Source organism: Coenobita brevimanus, chromosome 97, assembly GCF_032717465.1.
Source record: "Coenobita brevimanus isolate Jiangsu-jjx chromosome 97, ASM3271746v2, whole genome shotgun sequence".
Lineage (NCBI taxonomy): Eukaryota > Metazoa > Arthropoda > Malacostraca > Decapoda > Coenobitidae > Coenobita > Coenobita brevimanus.
Genome location: NC_137050.1, coordinates 46,896,596 through 46,905,355, shown reverse-complemented (window position 1 = coordinate 46,905,355; position 8,760 = coordinate 46,896,596). Strand labels below are relative to the sequence as shown.

Below are 8,760 nucleotides of genomic sequence, written 5' to 3'. Positions count from 1 at the left end.
GAGATAGACAATAAAAAAAAAATATATATATATATATATATATATAGTATTGCGTTGTAGAGTTCATGATATGGAAAGATAAATAGAATCAATGTGCTGTTTCGGTCATGTTAGTGTAGGAGCATATGTAGCAGATTTGACCCGAGTATTTTTTCCTTGTAAAAATGTGAAACCTGATGTATTTCTGTTCTCCACCTTCCTCTGATGTCAAAAAAACATGGTGTCAATTTTTTAACCCAGTTTTGACATTTATTTCAACAAAACTTAAGGATTGATTAGGGAAATGCAAAAATTCTAGCGACTGATACAGAAAACACATTAAGAAGGGAAAAGAGGATAACAAGTGTTATATCTAGAACCCAGTTACATAGTATTGACACATACTACTCTTTCTGGAGACTTTGGGATGTTCCAGATTTTTTTTGATCGTATATTTAGAGTTTTTTTCTGGGATTAATTCGATTTCATATTTCTTTTGCAGGGTATGCATTGAATGTCTTGAGAGAAAATTTGCCAGCTATGATGCCATGCATCTTGTGTTTGACCATTATGATGTTGACATTTCACTCAAGCAAGCAACCAGAGAAAGACGTGCAGAAAAGGTTAAGGATTGCAAAAGTTGTCTGTATGGACTCAACACAATTAATGACTTCACTGTCTTGCTTCATCAGTAACACTAAGACCAAAGGAAGCCTTGCACATTACCTGACAGAGAAGGTGCTAGAACACTTCAGGAATGGAAAGAAAACAGTGGTTGTTTCTACTCAAAGTGGTGCCAAGTCATATCATGCTGATGTTGACCATCTCACCAGTTGCCAAGAGGAGGCTGATACACTTCATCTATTACATGCTGTCAGTGTTGCTGGCCCACATGTTACTATTCACATAATGTCACCTGATACAGATGTGTTTATGCTTGCACTTCGCCGTTTCCCTGACCTTGGATCGAACACCTCTGTTGTTCTGGGAACTGGTAGTAAGCAACGTGTAGTACCTTTGAAGCCCATTCATGAAGCTCTTGGTCCTGAGCTTGCTGCAGCTCTTCCTGGGTTCCACTGTTTTACTGGCTGTGACACTACTGGGAGATTCGCAGGTAAAGGAAAAGTAACGTGTTGGCAAGCATTCCAACAAGCTTCATCACATGTGAAAACTGCATTTATCCAGCTTGGGAAAACAGAACGTCCAACGGAGGATGTCAAGGCAGGACTTGAAGAGTATGTGTGTAGACTGTATCAGCAAAGTCTAAAATCAATGATGTCAAGAGCCTTCGATGGGAAATGTTCAGAAAATCCCAGGCAGAAGCAGAAAAGCTTCCTCCATCTCAGGCAATTTTGGAACAAGCAATATTGCGTGTCCATTATCAAGCTATGATATGGTGTCATGAGACAGAAGCCAAACCAGTACTTCCTGCTCCAGATTCATATGGATGGGAGAAAGAAGGAAGCACTTGGAAACCTATTGTGACACATCTGAAGCCTGCCCCTGATGCTGTGATAGAGCTGATCTCCTGTGGTTGTGTAACTGGCAAGTGTAGGGGTATCAGCTGTTCATGTCGGAAAGCAGCCATAGTATGCACTGAAATGTGTACATGTGAAGCTGCAGAAGATATATGTACAAATGTAAATAATGAATTACACCTCTCAGAAGAATCGGAAGATGATGTTACTGATGAGGAATATGATGATTAGCTTGTTACTGCCTATGGTGATACTGAGATAAAGGTTTTGTTGAATATAACTTTTATTGTCAACTAGATATAAATTATTTTCAGCAGTTCCAAAGTAGAAAGTCTATATCCTCTTCAGTTATCGGGTGATACTAACCTATCTGTTGGTAGTTTTTGATATAATTTTTTTTTTTGTCACAGTGTCATTGTAAATTCGCAGTAAAAACGTTCAATATTATGAGTAACCAAAGTTTCTTTTTGTAGTCTTGGGCAGTACATCATGAATACATGCTTGGAATTTTGTATGCATGTACAGTTTTTTTCAGTCACAGTCGTACAGGTGCCTGATATGGCCACTATTTTGATAAATCTGTCAAAGTTTACCTGTGATAAACTTGTAATAAGTCTTTTTTTCTCGAAGCTTGTATAATGATGAAAATGTGGTATGTATGTATGTTTATTACGGTAATTGTAAACGCAGCCACATAGAGGATCTGAATTATCATGAATTACATATATAATTTTTTTTTGTAAGAAAGTCTATTCTCTTTAAGTTTTATTATGTCTATTCAGGATATTGTGATCTTTATGGTATAATGCGCATATTCAATTGGTGTGTTGCAAGAGTTTCTGATAAAATACATATACTCATAACCACCCAAAATTCTTGATTTAACATGAAATTTAACCTAAAATACAGGTAAAACCCCATGGAAAAAATTGACACCATATATTTTCGTAAAGTTTATAGTCTAAAGATTAGGAAAATGAAGGGTGTCCCTTTTTTACAAAGAAAAAATACTCGGTGACATATGCTCCCACACTATGTAGAGCAAATGAGGAGTTAGAGGCTGACTAGGAGGGTGTATGAGAGTGACGGTCGGTGGAAAGGGGGCGACCGAAAACGAAGTGGGTATACAAGAGGCGAGAATATGTGGGCCTTAGAGAGGGTGAAGTATCGTGAGAAGAGGGATTGCTACTGTGTAAAATCACTAACGCTTGGAGGTCCTTTTGTATAGGTGGGGGCGCACCACATTTCCTATGCCACATTTCCTACAGGACACATCTCCTACAAATTTAGCCGTTTTTAGAGTAGTGACATATTTCCTACAGAGATACAGCATATCTCCTACACACAGTAGGTGTAGGAAATATGCTGGGTACTAAGTTGTTATGTAGGAAATGTGCTTGACACTTGTTTTTGTGTAGGAAATATGACCACCTGTGTGTAGGAGCTGCGGCAGTATGGTGCATCCGGCATAACATGAAGCAATGGCACTTTTTTATTTCTCACTAAAACATACTTATATAAAATGAAACATTACAATGGCACTTTTTAAATGAAAATCTCAAGCCAGTCATGAATGGCAGTACGACAAGTGGGACATGTTGCAGGGTTGTTATTATCTGCTGCTGACACAAGGATAGTTATGCAATCTGCACAGGAGGAAGCGTGTCGGCAGGGCAGAACAACAACTGTCCTTTCCCTTCGCCTTAGGCAGATGCTGCACCGAAGTTCGGGAGGAACATCTTGTCACCAGCTCCGTTGTTGTCAGGGCCCTGATGCTCATCCCCACTCTCATCAGCACTCTCCAGGAAGTTGAAATGATGAAACAGAGCTATCAAATGTGTAAGCGACAGCATTGATGTATTGGGTCAATGTGTATGTTGTTCCAATCTGTAATTTTTCTTTCAAGTTCTGCCTGCGCTCAATGTTTCTAACAAACTTCTCCTTTTTCTGACGAGTAGTGTCCAAGCCAGCATCCACACGTTCAATATCCTTAGTTGTGTCTGTTATCAGATTATTCAGATGTGTTAGGAAAGTGTAGATGTTTCGCTTGTGCTGGCGGACAATGGCTTTCAGTCTGCTGTGATATGACCCTGCATCATTGTTAGTTCCACGAGAAAATTCGAAGACAGATATCCGTTGTGGAGTGACTTTTCGAATCCAGTACTCTTTGATGTTGGTTTTGAATGCAGTAATTTTTGCCTGGGAATGATCATTCACGTCAAAATTTTCTTGGAACAGAGAGTCAACTGCTTCATGCATCCGATTGGCTGGCACATAACTTAGTGTCATGATCTTTGTGACCCACTTATTAAACTGCTTGTTGTCGTTGTAAAGTTCAGTTAGCCCCAGTTTCTGAATTTTCCGGTACAGGTTTTGTGAAAAGTGGAACTGACAGCCCCCTATCTGAACCTGTGGCCAACAGGAGCGAATTACTTTACCAGAACTGCTTTCAAAATCACCCATTGCTTGTTCGGGATTCAGGTTGGGGATGAGTTCCTTCACTTTTTGCATTGTGAGATCATACAACTTTTGAGACTTTGAGGTCAGATGAGTGGGAATGAATGACCTTTGTAAAAGCCAAGCAATGTGAAGAGCTGGTAGAATAGTGCAGGCACAGTGTAAAAAGTACCGTCAAAATTCCATTCTTTAATTGTGGTCATCAGTGGTACCAGAGTTAGAGAGTAAAAAATCATTGCCAAATGACCACTTCCCTGATCTATGATAACAGATCTGAGGTTTCCGTTAAAGGCCTGGGCCTCTGGGCTTTTTAGAATGTTGGCACACTCCTCTGCAGTGTGTGGTTGCCTCCGTTGAATTCGGCGCTTGGCTCGAAGCATGCTGCGCTCTACAGATGAGAAAGACACATCTGCTCCATGTGGGTGATGTCTTGTTACCCGCCTGAAGATCTCGGAGTTGCTGGTAGAGCCCACTCCCTCAGCAGCCTTCCTCTTGAGAGTGTTCCTCAGATCTGTTGCAGCAAAGTCGGATGCTTCATGGTTGTGACCTTGCGTTGCTCTGATGACACCAGTTGTCTGTAAAATATGACTGCCTAATAATTCGAACAACACCTCACACCACAACCACCACCACCACCACAGAACAACACCTCACACCACCACCACCACCACCACAGAACAACACCTCACACCACCACCACCACCACAGAACAACACCTCACACCACCACCACCACCATAGAACAACACCTCACACCACCACCACCACCACCATAGAACAACACCTCACACCACCACCACAGAACAAAACCTCACACCACCACCACAGAACAACACCTCACACCACCACCACAGAACAACACCTCACACCACCACCACAGAACAACACCTCACACCACCATCAAAGAACAACACTTGTGAATAACTTAGATGGCACTAATTATTAGATGGCCTAAATTATTATTTTTTATCAATATGCCGCGTACAAATAGTAAGTAATTGTCAATAAATACAGGTATATAAGCACCTCAGTAATTTTGTACTCAACATGTTGATTAAATCTCACCAAGCTCCCGATCTATAACATTTTACAACAATTTTTACCTCCGACAATACGGCTCTTCCTCCACAGTTGGGGTGCTGAATGCAACGCAGGTACAGTTTGTTGTTTCTGGCCACATTTCGGAGGTACCGGAATCCAGAGTTGTCTATGTAAACCACTGCATTGAAGCGGATGTTCCCCTCAATACTAGCCATGCTTGGTCCAGGAGAAGTGGAGTACAAGGTTCAGAAATGCCGTCTGTCCCGTCGAATGGAGAAACAAATACTGCTGGATCGAGACTAAACTCTACTCATGTCTGAATGTGGACGATTCTTTTCTCCCTATTATGGTTGCTCCATAATACTGCGCAGAACGGACATATAACAAGCTAAGTACTTGTTGACTGGTCAAGGTCGTCAGGAGTGTAGTGAGCCAGAAGCGCCGAGTACAGAGGCGCCCCGATGGGGGGGGGGGGGCGGCTACACAGTGTAGGAAATGTGACAAAACAGATTATTGTGTATAGGAGATATGCTGTATCCTTGTAGGATATGTGACAGAACAGATTTTTGAGTGTGGGATATATGCTGATCTCTGTAGGAAATATGTCACTACTTAACTGCTAAATTTGTAGATGTGCCCTGTAGGGTACTCAGTTTTTGTGTAGGAAATGTGCTGGATACTTGTTTTTGTGTAGGAAATATGACCACCTATGTGTAGGATATGTGGCAGTACTCCAATTATTGTAGATCTGTAAGGGAAGTGACTACGCCCCGTATAGGTCCCTCCCTACAGTGTGCATCAGGTAATAGAAAGTTCTTTCTATTAGTAACTTCATTATTCATATTACAAATAAATATAAACGAAACAATAAACTCGTGAGATTATCTCCTCCCCTTCCTGTTAGGGACGACTTTTAGAGGTTCCTTTCTATCCAAAACCCAGTTTAGATGGAATTCTACCACTGCGCAAAATTTTATTTTCCTACAGTAAGTAGAAAAACTATGATCATGCAAATTATCGTTGGTCGGAACCTCCTATCCCCTTTCCTCTTTTGGGAGGTGACCCTCGAGGAACCCACCTTCCTTAACACCTGGCCCAGATGGAGGTCTACCATTGTGCAAAACACTGTTATCCTAACACCTCCCCATTTCCTACCCCCTTGTAAGGCCTTAATTTCACCCTTCTAAAGACAAGGTAACTTAGTAAGTGACACAGTTAGGGACAAGCACTGTATCTGGTCGCTTCTGTTGGTGTAGCAAAAATATTTTGCAGGCAGCAAAAATATACTGTCTGACAGACAATACGTCACCACACTTTAAAAGTTAAGCAAAGTTCAACTTTGCTTTATTGTAGCACATCCATTTCATCGTGTTGTTCTTCTTACTTTTGTCAGACTACGTTATGCGCATCTTCTCGCTTCCTCCAGACGATAGTATTAGAAAATTCTCTAGTCTTAATATAATCGTGTGGAAATAAAAATAAAATAGGAAAGACCTCATCACAATGAGGGGGTAAATTGTCAGCATGTTTTCTCCTCCTAAGAAATGCTTCCACACATAATTATGTTTATCTTTTCATCGACTTGCTTCATCAGACAAGCTGCAGCGCCACGTCTTTACTTCGGGTATTTAACATATAATCAGACTTTCGTATATAATTTTCCAAAGGTTAAGAGTTTTTGTATTAAATAAAGTTTATAATTTTGCCCGTCCATGTCACTGTACTTTTATTTTTTAGAGTTTTTATAGAATGAAACCCTTTTCTAAGGAGACTTTCTGTAGCTCATTCTTGTTACTTCCTGAAGATTTATCACACTTAGGAGACTCTACTTATAGTTAATGGGTTACTGAGAGGTATTCACAAACCTTCCAGTTCAAAAAGTGTCCTATGCTAGATTAAAATGTCTGGTAATAATACGAATAAAATAAAAAGGACGCCATCCTAGTGAAGAGATTAATGAGGTTCTTTTAGTCGTCACCTTGTCGTTGTGTCGTGTCGAGCACTGTCGTTATAAGCTACCTTATTTTTATTTTCTAAAGGGTCTCATCTGCTATAATGACTCACTTGTGGCAAGGGCTCTGTGCTTGTCGGTGCTACTGAACACTTGAGCTAGACCTAATGAGGGGAGATGAGAGCATGTGGCAGAGGTAATGAGGGAAGACGAGGGGTGTGTGAGTGGTAAAGGTAACGGCAGAGTAATGAGGGGACACGAGGGCAGTGAGAGGAAATGAAGGAAATGGGGGTAATGAGGGCAGTGGGAGGGTATTATGAGGTGAGAACAGCGGGTAAGGTAAAGAGGCAAGTATGAGGATAATGAGGGAGGGGATGGCACTGTGAGTCATAATGAGGTAATGGAAGAGTAATGAAGGGAATATAAGGATACTGATGGGGGTGTCTGAAGCATTGAGGAGAATGTAAGGTCCATGAGGGATGATAAGGGAAATGTGAGAGGTAATGATAATGTGAGAGTAATGAGAAAACTGTAAGGGTAATGAGAGGATTATGAGATGATGATGATATTGAGGATGCTAAGGATAATGAGGGTAATTATGGTTATGATGATAATGATAATGATGGTTATGACGATGTTAATGAGGATAATAAAGGTAATGAGCGTTCTGGGGGAAGGTAAGTTAATGAGGATAATAAAGGTAATGAGCGTTCTGGGGGAAGGTAAGTTAGTGATGGAAGTGTGAAAGATGTTTGTCCTACCTAACTGATACCTTGTTTAGCGCCATCAACCATTGGACATCGGTGTGTACTTTCCATCATCCAAACCATTTTCTCCTTAAGGGAGTCCTTTTATAATAAGTGGGCTCACTAGATAAAGCTTCTTGTCCATTGTCTACAATAGGTTTCCCCAGAGTTAAGTTTAAGGTGTGGATCAAGGTGACATGGGATTCTTTGTAGCACCTCTTCCGTATCGTCGTAATATCAATATATGTTGTATTAGTGACATATGAGAAGATGTTATGGCACAATAGACAGGATAAAGAGCAAAGAAGAAGGTGCAACGAGACTTCCAATGATATGTAGCGCACTTTCCTTGATCGTCTAGAACTTGCGTGATTAAAATTTATAAAAGAGTTTTAAAGAGGTGATGGGAATGCAATAAAATGAAAGAGTATGGATTACGTTCTTAGACTCTGCCTTTGTCCCACTCCTCTCGATTCATATCTTTCTCCTCCTGCTTATTTTCCCTCTTCTCATGTCCCTATTTCTCCCACTCCTTTTCCCTCCTTTGTCTCTCCTCCATCTTCATTCCCTCTCTCACTCTTCATCATCATCGTCGTCATTCCATATTTTCCTCCATTTATCTTCCTTATGTGCCTAATTATTGTCGATCTCTTCTTCTCTTCCTCTCTACCACCAACATTAAACATCATCACTAAAAATAGATTCATTATTATTGTCCTGTTCTCTCTCACTTTATTTTTCTCCATCTCATGTTTCTTTCCTTCCTTGTTTCTTGCCTACCTGCTCCTTTTCCTCCTTCTATACCTGTCTGTCTCCTCCTCCTCCTTTATCATCATCATCATCATCATCATCATCACCATCATCTTTGTCTCTCGGTTCTTTCCAGATTTTATTCTCTGTCTCCCACCAGCTTATTTCTTTCCTTTCTCATCATTTTGCTCCTCCTTACCTGTCCCTTTTCTTCTCCCTCCTCCTCGTTTCTCTCCTCCCTCCTCCTCTGTCTCATTGTTTATCTTTTTCTCTCACTTCTCACTCTTTACTTCTCTCCTCCTTTCTCCTCGTCCTCATCCTTGTTTCTCCCCTTTCTGTCCTCCTCGTTTCTCTCACCT

General features: G+C 40.8%; 1 pseudogene; it reads right to left on the bottom strand.

The window, feature by feature from the left end:
- Positions 1-3,002: 3,002 nt before the first annotated feature.
- LOC145413730 (uncharacterized) lies at positions 3,003-5,169 on the bottom strand (annotated as a pseudogene).
- Positions 5,170-8,760: the final 3,591 nt, after the last annotated feature.